This window comes from Eptatretus burgeri, chromosome 16 (genome assembly GCF_056783735.1).
Source record: "Eptatretus burgeri isolate ZD-2024b chromosome 16, Ebu_testis_v1, whole genome shotgun sequence".
Taxonomy (NCBI): domain Eukaryota; kingdom Metazoa; phylum Chordata; class Myxini; order Myxiniformes; family Myxinidae; genus Eptatretus; species Eptatretus burgeri.
The window spans coordinates 61,581,055-61,602,798 of record NC_140976.1 but is presented as its reverse complement, the minus strand read 5'-3'; the positions used below and the strand labels follow the sequence as shown (position 1 = coordinate 61,602,798).

General features: G+C 40.7%; 1 long non-coding RNA gene across 1 annotated transcript; it reads right to left on the bottom strand.

The window, feature by feature from the left end:
- Positions 1-15,027: 15,027 nt before the first annotated feature.
- LOC147011174 (uncharacterized) lies at positions 15,028-21,453 on the bottom strand. Its single transcript, XR_015052411.1, has 3 exons — positions 21,172-21,453; positions 18,824-19,043; positions 15,028-17,030 (listed from the first exon to the last, which is right to left on the bottom strand). It is a non-coding gene; the product is annotated as an uncharacterized LOC147011174 (long non-coding RNA).
- Between the last annotated feature and the right edge of the window lie 291 nt (positions 21,454-21,744).

Below are 21,744 nucleotides of genomic sequence, written 5' to 3'. Positions count from 1 at the left end.
AGTGACCTGATGTGCAAATCCTCTTCAAATTTCAAGTGAATCGGATGAAAATTTACGATTTTAGAAATGAGGCCTGTGTTGACCTTTCAGCCTGTTGACCTTAAAATAATGAGTGGTTAAATTAAATGATGAAGTATGCAAAGCTTGTTCAAATTTCAAGTCAATCAGGATTTTAGAAATGAAAATTGAGGATTTTAGAAATGAAAATTGAGGATTTTAGAAATGAAAATTGAGGATTTTAGAAATTTCACCGAAGTTGTTAACTTTTGGCCTATGTTGATCTTTTGGACAAAGTTGACCTCAAAAAATAATTAGTGGTTGAATTCAATGACCAAAATGCAAATCCTCTTAAAATTTCAAGTCAATTGGATGAAAATTGACAATTTTAGAAATTTAGGCCTCTGTTGACCTTTTGACCTTTAGACCTAAAAAAAAGTAAAAAATAAAAATAAAAAAGAATAATTGGTGGTTGACTTCAGTGACCTGATATGAAAATCCTGCTTAAATTTCAAGTCAATTGGATGAAAATTGAGGATTTTATAAATTGCACAAAAGTTGCTGACCTTTGGCATATTGACACAGAACACCAAGAAGGAACCCAAAGAAGTAAAGAGCAAAGATGGAGTCATCAGGAGGAATCTGGACAGGATTCGGGTATCGGCCGCTAATCCACTACCCTCAAACCCATCCAGGCGCAGGCAAGTGCACGTGCAGAAAATTTTCTGCAAGAATTCACTTCTCCAGAGAGAGAGAGAGAGAGAGAGAGAGAGAGAGAGAGAGAGAGAGAGAGAGAGAGAGAGAGAGAGAGAGAGAGAGAGAGAGAGAGAGAGAGAGAGAGGAAGAAAAAAAAACGAAAAAGAAATATGAAAGGAACAAAGAACAAAAATGTCGGTAAGAACCCGAACAGATAGATTTCAGCAGTTACTCCCCAGGTTCAAAAGCAGCAACAGGTACAAACTACCAAAGGTCCACGTTGATCTTTTGGCAGATGCTAACCTTAAAAATAATTGGTGATTGAATTTGGTGACCCAATATGCAAATAAATCCTCTTCAACTTTAAGACAATCGGATGGAAATTTACAATTTTAGAAAGTTGGACAATGTTGACCTCAAAAATAATAGGTTAAATTCACCCACCTGATATGCAAATCCTCTTCAAATTTCAAGTCAATCAAATGAAAATGGATGATTTTCGAAATTCGATAAAGTTGTTTACCTTTGGCCTATGTTGACAATTTGACCTTTTGACCTTTTGAACTCAAAATCAATAGGCTTCTGTGGAAGAAATTCAGTTCTTCTCTTTCAGAATCTGAAACCATTTATCAACAGCACACATCAAATTACAAATAACAACAAACATGCGCATGGGAAAAAGGATAACAAAACAAGCAATAACAAACATGATCCTCTTTGTGCTCAAAATGCAGAGCAATTGCCTTGATACTATTCTGGACAGCAAAAGACATGGGAGAGCGAAACATCTGGCAAGGGTGAATGGAGGGGGGAGCCGGCAAGCGTGAGAAAAGAAACTGCAGACTTGGCCACTTTGGGAGGGAAGGGGGGATAGACACGCTCAGGTCATGATTTGCAGTATGGGAATACGAGGACGGCCATGAGAAGAAGAAGGTGACAACAAAGTTAAGACAATATATGAAGAGGCCGAGTAAATGGAGACACAAGCCTATTACTTTGATCATACCTTCCGTTCACCATCAAGTAATCAGATTCTTAAAACACATTCCGTTTTCTGCTGTCATATAATTGTCCTTGGACAACAAGGCATCTGTTGCAATTACCTTCCAGGAGTTATTTCATCACCACCAGACAATAGGACGCCTCTTCTCTGGAGCCAGCAGCAAAGCATCCTTCTCTTGAGCAGCGGAGCAGTTTCATTTCACCATTGGAAATACTAATTTGGATACATACATATATATATATATATATATATGTATATATATATATATATATATATATATATATATATATATATATATATATATATATATATTGTTGTGGAAATGGCCCTTAGTGTGTTATTAAATAGAGGATTAGCCCAGATCCCCCATTAAATGCATGTTTTAGCCAGGTTGTTCGCTAATTGGACATTACATGTGTGTCGGGAGGTGTAGGAGGCTGTTCATTGTTCATACGGTGGTGGTGTACCGAGAGGTTCTTCTCCTTCCTTCCCCTCTCCGAACGAGTCCTGCCCAGCGCTCTGAGAGGGAGTGACCTAGAGAAGCGAGCGCCGGGAAGGGAAGGTGGAATTGAGAGCTCCGAGGTGGGGCGATCGGCTGTACAAGGGACGGCTGTGTCTGTTTTACAATCGGCTTTTGTGAAGAGCAAGGCGAAAGAAAGGCAAGGAAAGGACTGCAAGAGGTCTGTCTGCCATCGGCTGGAGGAAAAACTGCTAGCGTCGGTCGGCGATCTGCTGAGGGAGTAACTGAACCTGAGGGTTAGTCGGCGATCTGCTGAGGGAGTAACTCGCAGTGCGTGTGGTAGGCGATCTGTAAGAGAGGAACGGCCTGAACACGAGGGTCGAGTCGGCGATCTGCCAAGGGAGTAACTGAGCTTGAGTGTCGCGTGAGGATTCTGTTGTATAGAAACGACGAGTGGGAGGCTGCAATTTGCTTCGAGAGGAACTGGCTGCTGTGTGAGTCGGCGATCGACTTTATGAGGTCATCGACAGGTTCAACCTGCGTCTAACCACTGAGCCTCTGTCCTTACTCACCTCACGGCTCGACGACGTCTTGTAATCCCATCGATCCGCCTGTGGAGCCCAACACCCCGATTTGGCCTGATCTGGTGAGCAGGCCAGGCCTGGATTCGTATGCTGAACCTTGTAAAAAGCCAGCTGGAGCACACCGTGGACCTTCCGCTCTTGTGTCGTCGACCTGACGGGGGCTGAATGTGCTGAGGCTGCGTGTGTGAGTGGTGCGACAAAAGGAGGACGACGCCACAATTTTGCCACACTGCATGCTCGAGCTGGGTGCTCGAATCCATTGACATCGGCTTGTCGCGAGCCGCATTCGTGCCTTTGACACTTTTCCTCTCGTCCATGAGGCATCACCAAGTACTCTGTGTCTTGTCTGCATGCTGTCCGTGTCTTGTCTGCATGTTGTCTAAGGTTTATCTCGCTAAGATTCCCTTCGAAACCCGTAATCCGTAGCTCGCTAGTTAAGAACGGGTTATAGATTAATTATAACATTGTCGTGAATGCTTTGCTTGTGTTGTGTTCCCCGTGGAGTCCCCAATAAATCTGGCTGAGATATATGAGATTTGCCGCCTTGAATTTATTCGTGCCGCGCCAATGAACGATCCGCTCAATTTGGATATAAAACCCAAACGGGCTACGGACTGGCAGACTACGCTCGGTCTCTGACAAATCCAGTCTGCAGCCGGGGTCTATTTCCCCAACTGGTACAGCCCAGGTGAACGTTGGTATCATGATCCGAGGCACGTGACCCGAGGCCTGTGCCGAGCCAGCTGGCGTTATAACCCTGGAGATGGTGGTGCTGATAAATGATGCCGAATCTTCAACATTTGGCTGTAAAGAGTGGGGTGCGAACCCCGCCATCGCTGAATCCTTAACAATATATTTTTATACATGTAGTTACGGCTGTGGAATTTGCAGAGCACCATATTGGTCCTGAGATCAGTTATGTCGATAAGTCTGTGTTCAGATAGATTTCCCCACCGATGTCTAAGGGTTATATTCGTGTAACCGGGCTGTGAATCTTTGAGTTAGCTGTTTTTCTTTTACTATCTTTATTTTGGTCCACCGCCATTACTACCACAACAACCACGATCACCACAACCAACTTCTCCTCAACCGCCAACATCCCCACAGACAACGAACAGCCGCCTTCAGAACAACCACCTTAACCACAACCGCCCAACCACACCACCCTCACGACCACCACAAAACACCAGCCACGCCACCATTACAACAACCACCGTAACCACCACCGCATTGCCACCTCAGCACACGGTTGCGAGAAGCCTGGCATTCATCGGGGGAAAGCAGACGATGGCCCCACCCCCCAATTAATAACATCTGCGCTGGCCAACACAGCAGGAGAATAACCCAACACCAAGGATTATAAAGCGACACGAGTTATGAAGAAAGGAAAAGAATGAGAAAGGCCCCGATTCGGGGAGGAAAACGCCCTTCTTCTGGAAATTTCTGGCGCGTGCTGGAAGGGGGGGGGGCGAAAGAGAGGGCTGAGGCGCCGTGGAGATAAAAGGGCGTGCTGAACGCAAGTCGGAGAGAGTCGGCTGCTGGAGGTTGTGAGGTGTGTGGAGGGGAGAAAAGAGTGTCATGTCAGAGTTGTGGGCAGTGTGTGGAGCTGTGGTAGGGGACTGGAGAGAGCGGAGCGCAGCGGAGCCAAGGCGTGCAGCCTGCCGTACCGTACCTTACCGTTGGTCGCTGGAGAGGGGACATCGAGGGTCGCCCTAGCGAGTCACCATGAGGGACAAGGTAGCCAGCTCGGTCTCTCGGAGCCTTTGCGGTTTACACTGCTCCGTGTTTATAAAGACCCCAAGGGGTCCAGTCTACCCCTCGTCTGTCCTGGGGTTTTTCCTTTGTTTCTTTTGCATGAACGTTGTGGCGCCATGTCTTTAAGTAGAACTGTCGATAAGTGACTGTACATAATAGATAGACAGTAGTAGCTCTTTTGCATTGCTTTTGTTGGTTGTATAATTGCATGCGTGCTTTTGTTTTGTCTTTGTCGATTGCAAACTGCATGCATGTCTTGCCTTGCATAATTGCATACCTGCATGACTGAATCACTGTTTACATGTGCTTTGTCAATAAATGTGCTTGTTCAAATGTTAACCTGTTCGTTGCGTCCTTTTCCCTAATTGAACTGCCGTTCTGCATTCGGAATATAGTTGGTTGTTAAATAACCGATAATAGAATCGGGTCCAACGGGGCCTCGCGATAAAACCCCGCTCGGTTATCTCAAAATGGAGCGAGCTGCTTAAGGGGCTCGTTTCAAGCGGGCCCCGTTGAGGTACAGTCTCTCGGTAGTCTGCCCATGCGATTAATTAGGTATATCGACAATTCGGCGATTGACCCTGTAGCGTGCAGGTAGAATATTGACTAGGCTGTGGTGTGCTCAAAACACACCCGTGGCTGGTTTTCGGCGTTGATCCGGAAAGCCGCGACTGGATTGTCCGTTCGGTGGGTGAAGCGGCCGCTATTGGTTCAACGCGGTCGCTCACACGCCGGTGGGCGTTGATCCACAACTATATATATATATATATAAATATATACATTTTAATGAGATAAAGCATATAAGATTTAGTAAGATACCATTTTATCTTGCTTGTATATCATCTACATCACGATGGAGATCAAATAACTGTAAAAAGAGATTTTACTGACAGTCGATTGGATTCCAGCACAAAAGTAATACCTTGTTTTATACTGTTAAAAACAGTAGTACAAAATTGAGAATACATGAATATAATAAATTTTATTTCTTCCACATCCCCCCCCCCCTTTTCTCCAATGAGGACAAATTTACATAATTGTATTACATGTGATCACCATACCCCATTTCTAAAGGAGAAAAGATATCCCTTACACAAGTTCACCCACAATAATGGCAGCGAGCACTCATAGGAGAAGAATGCTGGACAACAACCATCTTGATCATGCCTCAGTCAGGTTTGTGAATGTGTTTCCACTTAATTCATGGCCTGTTCATCAGCAGGTGTCACGATTTGAAAAGACGTGCTACCCGAGGCCAAAAGACAAGTGGGTCAGGGTATACACTGAGCAGTACCCAATGGGAAACACAGTTTAGACGCTCCTTACGCCGCATAGATGGTAGGTCCCAGCCGGTATGAGCTTGGGCCTGACAAGGGGTTGCAAATGATCCTTGAAGAAACAGAGGGAGTTTGAGACGCAACCCAGAGGTCCAGCCTCAGCAGAAGTCAGGGCCCCGAAGCGGCAGTTTGGGCAATTAAGTTCATTCCACCAAAACGAGCGATGCATGGCAGAGGCAACAGCGATGGCTCGAGCAGCGATTGCCCCAGCTCCGATGACCTCATGATGCAATAGCCTTCGCCCCATTGGGCACACGTTGCGTCAGTAGAAGTAGGAGCGGCAATGATCAGCAGGTGTGGCAATGACTCACTGCATGGACCATCACGGCCTTCGTTGTGCATTGTGCGACCTCACTTTCACAGCATGATCCCAATACATATCTGCAGAGCAAGGGTTTGCGAGTGTGGTCGGGGTCGTTCACCCGAGGCAGGCACCATGCAACGGCGATGTTAAGTCTTTGCCTTCTCGTGGCTTGACTTGTCCAACCTTCTCTTCAGTGGTTTTTATTTTCATTTTTTTACATGCTCATCTCATCTACTCAGGAAGGGGGTAGTGTCATGATCACATGTTGAATGCCCAATCACCCAAATCTAGGTTCTCTCTATCATCCAATCTTTCGGTGGAAATTCTTCCAAAGCTTCATTAGATGAAATCATACACTGCATAGTTCAATTGTTCTCAACAATCCGAAACAAACAAAATCAAGGTTAAACACTGATTAAACACGGCAATCAATAAAATGTCGTGGGGTCATGTATTTCAATAAGACTGACAAAGGTTCTTGTAGAAGCATTTAATTTGCATTGCATGTTATGTCAAAATTTTACCTTTCTTTTTTCTCTTTTATATTCACCTAAACGACATGCCAAAATCTAAATAAATCTCAGTTGTATACATACTCATAAAATAGCCATCTCATTTGCTACTTGCATGTAGAAATGGGCAGCAGTATTTATCACGGTACCAATTTGCACAATTCCAGAAAGGTCTCTTCAGTTTGTACCATTAAAGAGGAATGCTTTGAGAGGAAAATTACCCCATTTTTAAGCATGAGGCAATCAGTAGAGGTGCCTTTCGTGAGGTCAATGTTGTAGGAGCACAATTGAAAAGTACAATGACAACAAATAACGTGTCCAACAAAAATCAACAATTTTGTCCACCATACTCCAAAGATCCCTTTTAGTCAAAAAAGATTCCCTCATCTGTTTAATAATTATAAAAGTAAGCTTCTTCTTCTTCTTTTACAGTGTATTTTAATTTGTCTGAGCTATAAGTACAACATTGAAACCCAACAAGAGGACAGGCTCCCCTCTTTTGGAGCAAGTATCAAATGCAAAACAATTCGACTTTGCACAGTTACCATTTTAGCATTGCAATCATTTTAACATTAATATCTGCTCAACAATCCACAGTTACATTCACAAGCAGTTCCCGAGCAACTGCCATTTAAATTTTTTTTTAACTTTTCAGCGAACTTCGCACTTCCGTGCTGAGGAAAGATGGTCATCAGGCCAAGTCAGTGTTAGAAATACCCAACTTACTTCGTTGCAAATTTTGAAATGGAAATGGGTATGAAGACATACACGAAGTACCACTTAATCAAAAATCATGCACCTGTCCAATTAATCATAAAACAAATAGAATGGGTATTATTTTAATCGTGTCATTCAACGATTTTCAATAATATAATTCTTCCACTCTGATGTAGTTAACATTCATTTCTCTAATGCCTTCTGCACTAGGCATAATTCAGCTTTATCTTTTGTTTTCCTTTCCAGAAAATATGGAGGTAATTTTACTTAAATTACAGTTAGGCCAGTACCAGCTACTAATCAGCGAGAGCAATACAATTACAATACATGGCACAATTCCTAATTCCATAAATTGATTTCATAATTACTGTTTGGTCTCGTCATTCTTTCTATTTCTGCATTATGGTTAATATAAATACCATGCTGGTTTTCCTCATCTATTGATTTTCCCCTTACAGTTGGCTTATGATTCCTAATATATAATATTGACCAATCTGTGCTAGAGTGGTGGGCTTGGGATAATACATCAATTCATGTCATGTTGTCCATAGGTACAGTGATTCACAACACATAAATCAATCAATGCAAGTCACTAATAACCAGCAGTGTACCTTACTGTGATATAACTGATTATTTACATGTGTTCCAAGTTACTATTTTTAATGGTGCGGAGTGTAATTACTCAGCAAATTTCGATCCATTCAAGAAGAAGTTAGAAGAAAACAAATTGGGAGAATACTCTGTCACTTGAAGGCCCCAAGACATTTAAATTAGGATTACAAAACTTATGTGATAAAGGTTTCTCAATTTGTAATTCCAAAACAAAACTTGATATTAAACTGAACGTTGGCTGACTAACGGGCTGCCAAAATCGATCAAGCACAAACGAGGTTGTATAAAAATTCTTCCATAAACCTTCAACTGATAACGAATCCAAATTCAAACAATTTCACAACAAACTTAATCTGTTGACTAGATAAGCAAAATAAAATCACCACAAAGAAAATACCTCTCAATACAACTCAAATACCAAAGGAACCTAGCCTCTAATCAACCCATGAATTATAACCAAAAGAAACATGAAGGTTCGAATACCATAATGAATTGTAATGGAGAATACCATAATTTTTGATGAGCTGAGTCTGAAAGTAATTAACTCAGTTATTGTATATACAACCTCCACTAGTTACCAACTCTTCCCCACATGTTTACGTATTTGACAACCAACCCGGTAAACAGGTGTGTGAAAATCACTTTTCTGATTAATATCACGTGCAAACATGATCACATGCATCACTTGTTCATCACTACAACACAGGTCAAAGCACACTGGTGTGCTGTTGCTACGTTTCACATTGTTATATTAATTAACAGGAGCGATTAAACAAGAAAGTCTATTATTGTAGTCACAGGGCGGCCACCCAGGAGTCTTTCTTGGAACTGTCAGCTTTGCAAACTCCCCCCATGTTAAGAGGGGTCCTGACATTCCGGCAGTGTGATTTGTCGAGCTGCCGAAATTGGCAATGCTCCCAGACCACACTTTGGCTGCAGAACGTTCATTTGGGAACAAGAACTTTGACAACATTGTTTAAAGATACAAAATTTCTCCAAACATTTAAAACAATACCAAATGTCAATGTTGCTGAATTAATTTCCAATCTTTCTCATTCACATAACCTTTCTCTAAAACCAGATTTACGGTCTATAAGTGTGACAGTAAGAAAAAAATTGTAGTCCAATTAAACTTGATTCCTGACAAATATAGGCCCACATAACAAAATACATTAAAAAAATTTTTTTTGCTTTCTACGTGAGTAAGTTGACCTTGGCTTGGCTGCAAGCCACAGATCAAAAGCCTTGGCTTCATGCCTCTAGAATATTGTGATAAACATTCTGAGGCTGTGGGTCCGAGAAGCACCAGCCCCGCCCGGCAAAAGCATTCATATTTTATTTAGTGTGGCACAAGCAGCAATTCCATAATTCTCACCCGAGTGAACATTATTTCATTCATTATATGCAAGGAATTTTGCCTGCTTGAGTCAATCAAAGGGTTACACTCGGTGGTTTTCTATTGCCTCCCCAGAAGTAGTTTGGCCAGGAATTTGTCTTTAACATAAACATCAACTAATGTCATCCATCAACTTTAACATCCATCCACTAATGAAGACAGCATGCCTAATTTAACGTCCATCCGAGGGATCATGTACACATTAATAAATCGCCCTACCTGCTAAACACCAAGATGACAGTTTATAACTGGTTTTAATAAAATGTTTAAAGCAGCGATGTGGAATTCCTTGTGGAGGGCAGACTACTGAAGGAAAATGAACACCATTTGGGGCTGGGGGGCATTACTCCCCATCCCCCCTTTGAATCTGTATATGAATTGAATGGGGGTTTTAGTACCCATAAATCTCTTCTCGCAGTACTAACAGCAGCTTGTGAAGCAAGAACATTGTCAATTCTTAAACACAGATTGCAAGGAGGCTCGTATTAATACAAATTAAGACCTCAGCTTACTGGGCTGAGCAATTGGAGGCAATTTCCCACTTTTCATCATATTAAAATCCTGAGCAAAGCACTATTTTAATTAATTTTGTCTCATAATGCCGATGATAGCCAGTCCACTATATGGACCCCCGTTCAGAATATATTTTACATTCACAATTGTCATTTCACAATAAATCAGCATTGCTATTTACAAACCAAGGCTCTCTGGTGTTTCCAAGATCCCAATGGCTCTTCCAAATGACATCAACACATATAACCACTCCACGGTGTGTCTGAGTGCACTAACTCCTTTTCCTTTTCAGAAATAAAGCTTTGACACTTGCTTCAGCATCTATCCAAATCACATTATGTCTTTTCCTGCCTACAAAACACAGAGATTCCTGTTTATAGTTCAAACACAGACTCGTTCAAACACAGACTAAGTTCGTTCAAATTGGGCAATGAAAAAAATTATTAAAAAATCAATTCCCGATTCAGTCAAGTACTCTCCGGGTGAATTTGATCAATGCAAACAACCTCAGCGGTATAGTTCGCTGGAGCTAGCTTTTTTTTTCTTCTTGAAATGATTTTTTCATCAACCGCTGTCACAATGGGAACCCAACGGGTTCACGGGTCATCTAGTTATTATTATTATTATTATTGTTATAACAGGTATTCAAATGATGCTCCTCGGAGACCATCCATTTCTTATGTATGCAACGTACAGTGTTGAAACCAAAAATAGCACACAAAGTTATCAAACAGTGAGAAAGCCCGGGCTTTGATCCATTTTTGACTCCCACACCTTAACCAGAGCACAAGTGGGGATTCTCACACGGAACACACTCACCATCAACCCCACTCCACAAACATTCCGTTCGTTCATCATTTGGAGCAATGCACCATATCTGAGGGATATTTTCAGTATTGATCACGATCATGTATTCATGCTTAAACATCAAACAGAAGGGATCAACAATACACAACAAACATCTCTTTGCTCGATGTCATCAGCCAGCCACCAAACCACAAACAGAAAAGTTCAAACACAGGCTGCTTCAACTCTCTGTCTGAAGTTTGTATTCAATTGATTCATTCCAAGCACAACTCCGGCTGTTTATGTGGGTAATCTGTCCGCAAACTGTCTTTCTGGGGTACTTAATTATTTTATTTTATTTCATGAATGTCCATTTGTCTTCACGCATTAGTTGTTGCAACATCATTTCTAACAAGACATTCTCGTTAATGCAAGTAGGATTATGACATCGTATAGTAATCTTCAGTTCCTTATCAAGCCCACAATCACTTCTAATTCAGATGTTGACCGACATCAAATTCACATACACTATCTGGTCTTAAAACACTTCTCAATGGCATTTGCCTCGCACTCCAAAGAGACACCACCATAATGCCAGGGCTCTCTCTTTCAATGCAAGCCATAAACCCATTATTTTGTTTACACGCTGAAACTAGAACGGAGTGTGAGGAATCTGACATTACCATACTCCTCTGATAGATGTGCACATCTCTTTATTCAGTCTTCACAGTGTACGGTGATGACCAATCCTCATCTCCACTCTCCATACTTATTCATTCCCATAAGTTTCACAGTTCACAATATACAAATTCACAAGAGCCCTATCCTTCCAACATTCAGTTGTAAGTAAATGCACAATTCTGTCACCTCCAACTCCTGGTTGTGAAACAATAAATTTGGTCAATTTTATCCCTCCATCTCAGGTGGAAAACAATAACCCCACAATTTATCTCATACTTTAGTCAATTTATCTAACTTCAGGTAAGAGGAGCCAGTTCATGTTCCAGCTTCAGATGGAACAGCCACATCACAGTATATCCCTTCTTCAGGTAGAGATACCAAATTATGCCCCTACTTCAGGTAAAGACACCAAATTCCTTTGAGTGTAGCACCGAGACCAAAGTCGAGGGTGCACGCCGTGGCTCTGTTTGATCAGGACAGGAGGCCACCCTTAAAATCGTAATGGCTGTTTGATCAGAAAAGGTGGCCAACCTTACAATAACCGGGATGCCACCCGATGGGATGCCGCCCAAAACACCTCTTGGTCCAATGGGACACCACCCAAAACACAGGAACCAATGGGAGGCCGCCCGAAACACAGCATCTTTTCAACAACCCCGAGAACACCAAATGGGTCAGACTCATTTTTTTTTTTTTTTGTATACCTTGGTCAAGGCTCGTATGAGAGCTAACACACAACTCACAGCAAGGAGGCATGAGACAAGAGGGGCGGGAGTGGAAGGGACAAAACAGTGGGGAACAGACACATTAGGTGAACTGTGGAAGGGAGAGGGATGGGGATGGGACGGGGAACATGGCGAAGAGAAGATGGACATTACAGGGACTTTCAGGAAGGAAAGCAGGGGAATTGAAGGAAGTGGGCTTGGGTGGATTATCGGGGGTAGAAAAGATCGAGGATTTGGATGGGGGAAGATAAGAGGTGGTGGTGAACAGCTGTTTTGAAAGCCTGGAGGGAAGAATGGGAAAGAATAGAGTGAGGAAGTTTATTCCAAAGGCGGGAAAAAAGAGGAATGAAAGAGTGAAGATGAGCATTGATTCGTGATTTTGGTAGTTTTACCAGAAGGGGGTTGTTGGCGGACCTTGAGCGCCCTGTGGAAATGTGGTGGGGACAAATCGCAGAGAGATCAGGGGGGGCAAGGCTGGAGAGGAGTCAGTAGAAGACAGAAAGACCACCGACCAACCTGCGGTGATTGAGTGAGAGGCCAAAGACTCAGCTTCATTGCGGGAGTTGCCGATGATCTTAAATGCCCTGGTTTCGACAGCGTGAAGCCGAGAAAGGTGGGAGGCAGGAGCACCAGCCCAGAGGGGAGAGCAGTACTCCATCAGGCTACGGACAAAAGCTTTGTAAGTGGTCAGGAGCTCAAGAGGGCCGAGGAAGGACTTTGCACGATGGAGGATTCCCAGTCGGCGACTGGCTTTTGAGACGAGGTTGGAAATGTGACTTTCCCAGGAAAGGTCATGGCAGATAGTGAGACCCAGAAGCTTGAAAGAAAAGACTTCTTCCAGAGGATTGTTGAGAAAGTGGATGGGGGGGTTTTCTAAACGGTCCTTTTGAAGAGACATAGTGAGAGTGTGAGATTTGTCTGGATTGAAAGACATGTTCCACGTGTTGGACCAGTTTGTGATTTTATCCAGATCTGCAGTGAGCGAAGAAGCTGCTGCTTGCCGGTCTGAGGGATGACAGATGGTACGGCAGAGGGTGGAGTCGTCGGCAAAGAGAAATAGAGGATTTGTGTAATTCGGAAGCAAGTTTACCAACTGGTGGAGAGACAAGCTGTACAGGGAAGGGAGGGAGTGCAATTACAAGTGCTCCCCCTCAGGGAGGAAATCCTTCAACTTTATAGTAAGTTGTCTTGTGTCTGCCCTTCCCCCTTCTCCAACTACACGCCACCGATCTCCATTCACCGAGGCAAATTGCATCGTCACGCAGTCACGGTCGCCAAATTGTGGAAGAAATTCAGTTCTTCTCTTTCAGAGTCTGAAACCATTTCTTAACAGCACACATCAAATTACAAATAACAACAAACATGCACATGGGAAAAAGGATAACGAGACAAGAAAGAACAAACATGATCCTCTTTCTGCTCAAAATGCACAGAGCACATTCCTTGATACTATTCTGGATAGCAAAAGACATGGGAGAGTGAAACATCTAGCAAGGGTGAGTAGAAGGGGTAGCCGGCAGGCGTGAGGAAGAGAACTGCAGACATGGCCACTTTGGGAGGGAAGGAGGGGATAGACACGCTCAGGTCATGATTTGCAGTATGGGAATATGAGGCCGGCCGTGAGAAGGAGAGGGTGACAACAAAGTTAAGACAAAATATGAAGAGGCCGAATGAATGGAGACACAAGCCCATTACTTTGATCATACCTTCCATTCACCATTGAGTAACCAGATTCTCAAAACACGACATTCCGTTTTATGCTGTCATATAATTGTCCTTGGACAACAAGGCGTCTGTTGCAATCGCCTTCCAGGAGTTATTCAATTACCACCAGACAATAGGACGCCTCTTCTCTGTAGCTAGCAGCGGAGCAGTTTCATTCAACATTGGAAATACCAATTTGGATATGAATAGATAAATATGTATATATAAATATATATATATATATATATATATATATATTTATATATATCACATAATATTTAGTAAGATACCATTTTATCTTGCTTGTATCTTATCTACATCACTATGGAGGTCAAAAGACTGTAAAAAGAGATTTTACTCACAGTCGATTTGATTCCAGTACAATCGTAATATCTTATTTTATACTGTTAAAAATAGCAGTAGCAAAATTGAGAATACCTGAGCATAATTAATTTTATTTATTCCACACTTCCTGCTTCTGATCAACTCTACCATTTGGTGAAGTTTGGTGAATATCTGTTTGTAATTGTGGCCTAACACGATTGACATCCAGACAAACAAGCAGACAGACAATCACAGACCAGACCAACCAATGTACTTGTGAATCCTCGATTTTGTAAGTAACAAACAAAAGAGCATCGGATTTCAGACCCTCGCCAAGACTTGTTTTGTGGGATGTTTGTGTACTGGTGGGTTACGTAATTAATAATAGACATAACTAGAACTCTCACTTTATAACTGCTGGCAGTGATGACCGGGTACCAAGACATCCCGCTTTGATTGGACACTTGACCCTGACCCATAATGCTTATTATTATTCAATTGAATTGAGAATGGGATTAAAATAAATTGAATTCAAATCAAATGGAAGACCAAATCGATACAGTCCTGCATCGGAGTCATCAGAAGGAACCCAAACAAGCGAAGAGCAAAGACGAGTCATCAGGAGGAACCTGGATAGGATTCACATTTCAGCTGCTACTCCTCTACCTTCAAACCCATCCAGGCACAGCCAAGTGAGCCTTCTTATTCAAAAAAGCAAAGAGTGACAATACCCCTATACCCCTGGGTGCTCACCTGCTGGAATAATTATACTGAGGAGGAAGTCAACGTGGGACAGAATCAGCAAAATGCACTAATGAACCAATGTCATAGCAAATACCTGTTCTGGGGGCAACCCCCCCCCCATCCTCAGACCCCAAAATTTTAAACAGTGTGAACAAACTTTCGTACATCATGGGTGACATGTAAACTGAATTATTAATTGAATTCATAATAATGTAAAAATGCAAATTAACTTCGTTTAGTGCTTTGATAAAGAATTGGAATTTATAGTAATGCAAATTAACTTAGTTTAGTGCTTTGAAAAAAATTTAATAAATATATGTTGAGAAAACTAGTAAAGAGCAGAATACACACATTTCGCTGATTTAGTCGTAAATAACCTTGTAAAACCTTATCTATCCGTTGATCATCTTCGTCAGCAGCAAGACATGACTACTTTTCCCCCCCGTACATCCTCTCAGGGCTGTAAACAAGCTTCAAAACAAACCAAAAACCCTTATATGTAGCAATTTTAAAGTCCAGAAAGTTCCATTTGTTATCTGGACATACCCTGGTAAAACTGTATATATACACTCAATATTCTATGTAGAATTAAGTCTTCAGCTTACAACGATGTAGCAAGTTGAGGCCTTCCTTCTGTGCACATGAGTGTCTTTTATTGTATTGAATAAACAGCTTGTATTGAACTAAAGTTTTTCTGTCTTGAGGTGACTAAAATTGCTTCCGCAGTGATGAAGGTTGTGGTCAAGTTTCATCGGAATTGTTTGTGTAGTTTCTGAGTAGAAAGCAAATATCTATTTTGGAGGACAACCCCCCCTAAACCCCCTTAGGGCCCAATTTTTTTTAATGCCATGAACAAACATTGGCACAGACTGGGTGGTGAAGGTTGTGGTCCAATTTCATCAAAATTGTGTGTCATTTCAGAGAAGTTGCAAGTGTTTGTGGACAGGCGGATCGACAGATGATGCACCATCCCATCCCTGGAACTACATTCCAGGTGAGCTAACACACACACACACACACACACACACACACACACACACACACACACACACACACACACACACACACACACACACACACACACACACACACACACACTAACCCAGATTCATTCTGGCTGGCTGCCAGACCATGCATCTGATCAGGTTGAAATTTTAAAAATATATTCCCCTTCACCACGGCATCATAACTGTAAAGATTCATGTCTATCGATGAAGCGGTCCAAGAGAAATAATTTTTTTTTTAATTCTCATTCAATCCAATACGACTGCCAGACCATGTAACCTATCAATTATTCGTGAACACACTGGTATCCCCAAGGCTTGTGGAACATGTGTGTGAATTTTTCCCTCGATCTGTTCAGCCATTCTGGAGAAAAAGATTGTTGAAGGTTTGAGGGTAAATTCAATATGGCTTCCAAACCATGTGAGCTATGATGTCACCAATTTTTTCTTGTCAACCAATTTATCCCTAGATAACCTTCAAAAAATTTTCATACTGATCGGATGTAGCATTCAACATATGCAATTATGACATCATGGCAAAGGTACTGATGACATCATAAAAAAATGACATTCCCCATGAGGAGTACTTGCCATGTGCCAAGGTTCAATTTTTTTCCTTGGTGCGGTTTCGGAGATACAGAAGTGCAAAGGTTTTCCTATTTTCCAACATGGCTGCCACACCATGTGACCTATAACGTCATAATTATCATTAAAACATTTTACATGAGTCGTCGCTCCTATGGTGAAAATGTTGTGTGAATCCGACAAGCGGTTGCAGAGAAAATCTATACTCACGTTCTGTGCGGACAAACAAACAGACAGACAAACAGAGAAGCGGACTCAAATGCAAAACCCTCTCCTCTGGCGAGGGTAACAACAAAAAAGATGGAGTGGTGAGAGAGTAGTTGGAGTTGAGGCAGTTCACAAGGCAAAAGGGGGTGACACTGAATGTTGAATATACGTAAAGACAGATCCGGATGGACGTTTAACTGTGCATTCTGTCTGCTGGCATTGATTAGTGAACGTTAAACATCGAATGATGTCCTTCAAAAAGAGTCGGTGAGTTATCGCTGGCACCATCAACATAATTCCAATTTGCAGTCCTGATCTGCAGAGGCCACTGCATCAGCGGAACAGCCACGTCCTCAGCCAACGATGCTACCCCACAGTCTTGTGCTGCACACAAAGGAAGAAGCAGTGGAGAGGGTAAAATGAGAATAAATAAATAATTCAAAGTGGTGTGTTGGTGGTGATGGTGCTGGTAAAGTGTAGATAAATAAAGAAACCAAGGTGGAATGCCAGTGGTTGAATGGTAAAAGCTAAGTAACTAGAAGGGCAGTCGGTAGAGCGCATACCTCCACCATGTCATTCCTGATCCACGAGAACATATCGGGCCCACAACATTTTTGAAATATCATGCTCTACAGGACTAGATCGTTTTGGCCCTTTCTCTCAATTGTGAAGAATCACTTGAATATTATCAGATCCAGATCCGGATCCGGCTCTTCACCAAGATCGAATCAGTTTGTCCTTGTCACACACCGAACCTGTCCACAAAATTTCATCCAGATCCGTCCACAACTTTTTGAGATATCCCGTACACAAACAAACAAACAAGCAGTCATAGACTGGTACTTACGAAATTGTCAACTTGACCTCTGACCTTGTCTAATAAAAGCTGTCTCTCGAGAAGGTAGCGACGCAAACCAGAAGTTTCTATGATGATTTTGTACCAAACCTCTCGTAAAACATCCGATTTTTACCAGAATTTCGACAACCGAGTGTTAAGCATACTGAACCGTTATCAAAATTGAAGACAGGATTGAAATTGACTTTAAAACGAGCGCGTAATGCCGTGTGTTACAATCCCCCTCATGAGCATAATCTTCAGTTGAGCCTCAGATACGACACCCGACATAAATCTCATAAAACATCCGATTTTTACCAGAATTTCGACAACCGAGTATTAAGCAAACTTATCCATTACCAAAAGTGAAAACAGGATTGAAATTGACTTTAAAACGAGCGCGTAATGCCGTGTGTTACAATCCCCCTCATTAGCATAATCTTCAGTTAAGCCTCAGATACGACACCCGACATAAATCTCATAAAACATCCGATTTTTACCAGAATTTCGACAACCGAGTGTTAAGCAAACTTATCCATTACCAAAAGTGAAAACAGAATTGCGATCAGAGTTAAAACGAACTCGTAACGTCGACCGAAGCAAAAATCTCCATTTCTCCACGCAATTGTTTAATATTATTTTATCAAAGTCACAAAACCGTAATATTCGGCCATCCATCAACAATCCTTACATAATCCAACAGCTTAGCGAGTCAGGCATGCGACGATAACCTTTATTGGGATAAAAAATGACTTTTAAACACCATCTTTATCGAAAACACCGTCAGCGCGCACAAGGAAAACCTTTACGTGACTCAACGACGCGTCTGCTCGAGCGCGCTGCACCACGTGACGAGCCGTGACGCGGCGAGTGAAATATTTTTTATACAATGTTAAAACGTCTCCAAAACATCCGATTTTTACCAGAATTTCTACAACCGAGTTTTAAACATCCTAAGCGATCGCAAAAACCGAAGACAAAATTAAAATCGAAGTTAAAACGAACTCGTAACGTCGACCGAAGCAAAAATACTCCATTTCTCCACATGAATTTACGGAATTATGTTTGACGTCACTGTGACCTTGACCTTTGACCGATTTTGACCAAAATCTAATCAGCGCTCGCCATCACCCTCCTGAATCACGTGGTGTAATTTGACATTGGTAGCTTCTTCCGTTCTCGAGTTATCGTGCCTACAAACAAACACACAAACACACACACAAACACACACACAAACAGAGGACGGAAGTCATCAATATACTTACGAAATCTTTAGATTTCATAAGTAACAAACAAGCAGTCATAGACTGGTACTTCCGAAATCGTCAACTTGACCTCTGACCTTGTCTAATAAAAGCTGTCTCGAGAGAAGGTAGCGATGCAAACCAGAAGTTTCTCCGATGATTCTGTACCAAACCATCAAAAATCGAATGTTTGACGTCACTGTGACCTTGACCTTTGACCGATTTTGACCAAAATCTAATCAGCGCTCGCGATCACCCTCGTGAATCACGTGGTATAATTTGATATTGGTAGCTTCTTCCGCTCTTGAGTTATCGTGCCTACAAACAAACACACAAACAGAGGACGGAAGTCATCAATATAATTACGAAATCTAATAATCCAATGTGGTAATGTGGGGAGCGCTGTTGGTAAAGTGTATGTAAATGAATAAATATTTCAAAGTTGTGTGTTGGTAGTGGAAATGGTAAAAGTGTATATAAATAAATAAATATTTCAAATTTGTGTGTTGGTCGTGGAAATGGTAAAAGTGTATATAAATAAATAAATATTTCAAAGTTGCGTGTTAGTAGTGGAAATGGTAAAGTGTATATAAATAAATAAATATTTCAAAGTTGTGTGTTGGTCGTGGAAATGGTAAAAGTGTATATAAATAAATAAATATTTCAAAGTTGCGTGTTAGTTGTGGAAATGGTAAAAGTGTATATAAATAAATAAATATTTCAAAGTTGCGTGTTAGTCGTGGAAATGGTAAAAGTGAATATAAATAAATAAATATTTCAAAGTTGCGTGTTGGTCGTGGAAATGGTAAAAGTGTATATAAATAAATAAATATTTCAAAGTTGCGTGTTGGTAGTGGAAATGGTGAAAGTGTATATCAATAAATAAATATTTAAAAGTTGCGTGTTGGTCGTGGAAGTGGTAAAAGTGTATATAAATAAATAAATATTTCAAAGTTGCGTGTTGGTAGTGGAAATGGTAAAAGTGTATATAAATAAATAAATATTTCAAAGTTGAGTGTTGGTAGTGGAAATGGTAAAAGTGTATATAATAAATAAATATTTCAAAGTTGTGTGTTGGTAGTGGAAATGGTAAAAGTGAATATAAATAAATAAATATTTCAAAGTTGCGTGTTGGTCGTGGAAATGGTAAAAGTGTATATAAATAAATAAATATTTCAAAGTTGCGTGTTGGTAGTGGAAATGGTAAAAGTGTATATAATAAATAAATATTTCAAAGTTGTGTGTTGGTAGTGGAAATGGTAAAAGTGTATATAATAAATAAATATTTCAAAGTTGCGTGTTGGTAGTGGAAATGGTAAAAGTGTATATAAATAAATAAATATTTCAAAGTTGCGTGTTGGTAGTGGAAATGGTAAAAGTGTATATAAATAAATAAATATTTCAAAGTTGCGTGTTGGTCGTGGAAATGGTAAAAGTGTATATAAATAAATAAATATTTCAAAGTTGCGTGTTGGTAGTGGAAATGGTAAAAGTGTATATAATAAGTAAATATTTCAAAGTTGTGTGTTGGTAGTGGAAATGGTAAAAGTGTATATAAATAAATAAATATTTCAAAGTTGTGTGTTGGTCGTGGAAATGGTAAAAGTGTATATAAATAAATAAATATTTCAAAGTTGCGTGTTGGTAGTGGAAATGGTAAAAGTGTATATAATAAATAAATATTTCAAAGTTGTGTGTTGGTAGTGGAAATGGTAAAAGTGTATATAATAAATAAATATTTCAAAGTTGCGTGTTGGTAGTGGAAATGGTAAAAGTGTATATAAATAAATAAATATTTCAAAGTTGCGTGTTGGTAGTGGAAATGGTAAAAGTGTATATAAATAAATAAATATTTCAAAGTTGCGTGTTGGTCGTGGAAATGGTAAAAGTGTATATAAATAAATAAATATTTCAAAGTTGCGTGTTGGTAGTGGAAATGGTAAAAGTGTATATAATAAGTAAATATTTCAAAGTTGTGTGTTGGTAGTGGAAATGGTAAAAGTGTATATAATAAATAAATATTTCAAAGTTGCGTGTTGGTAGTGGAAATGGTAAAAGTGTATATAAATAAATAAATATTTCAAAGTTGCGTGTTGGTCGTGGAAATGGTAAAAGTGTATATAAATAAATAAATATTTCTATTCATTCCAGTAAAAGTTTAACAAAACCACCAAAATCCTGAAACAAAATCCTCCAACAAAATCCTCCATGTCCCATGACTTTTGGCTCCGATCCCAAAATCATTCGATGTGCCTCATGTCCAGATACTATTGGATACATTTGCCGAATACGAATTAACTGTATCCAATCATTTTTGAGTATAGGCTCCAGACGGACAGACTGACAGCACCCAAAATATAATCCCCAAACGGGTTTACTCCTGATCGGGGCTTAAAAAGAAAGGAACACCTGCGTAAAGAAACACTCAGGTGAATTGTCCACTTACATGTTTGAGAAATGGTGTGTCCACGCAATGTCACCGATTCAAAGGTGGAAACAGCAGTGCTGATGAGCCACGTTACGGAGGAAGGATTTCACGACAACAAGTTACTGCAGTTGAAGGTTCAATAAATAATTCTTAATCGGGGATTCGGCACATGCATTGAAATGAGTTAGCAAGTGGGCATTGGTCACGATTTATAGCGAAAGGACACGATTGCCTTCCCGGGCACCACCCGGCACTTCGGGTAAGTCTATCTGAGCCGGACACTTATTGAACAGATTGCAGATGTACAAAGAGTCTGTTCAAATTTTTTTCTCATTTATATTCACATATAAATGAGCTTTCATGTTGTAAATTGTACCCAAGATGACGTCAGTAACTCTTTCGGTAAACATTGTGCCAAAGACTCCTAATGCAGCTGAAGAGACAGAAAATAGTTGGAAATTTGAAACACGGTACTGTGTATTAGCCATTGGCAAAATAAGAGGCAAGCAAAATAGGTAAATGTGTCATATACTTATTATTCACTTTGTATGAACTGACATATATATATATATATATATATATATATATATA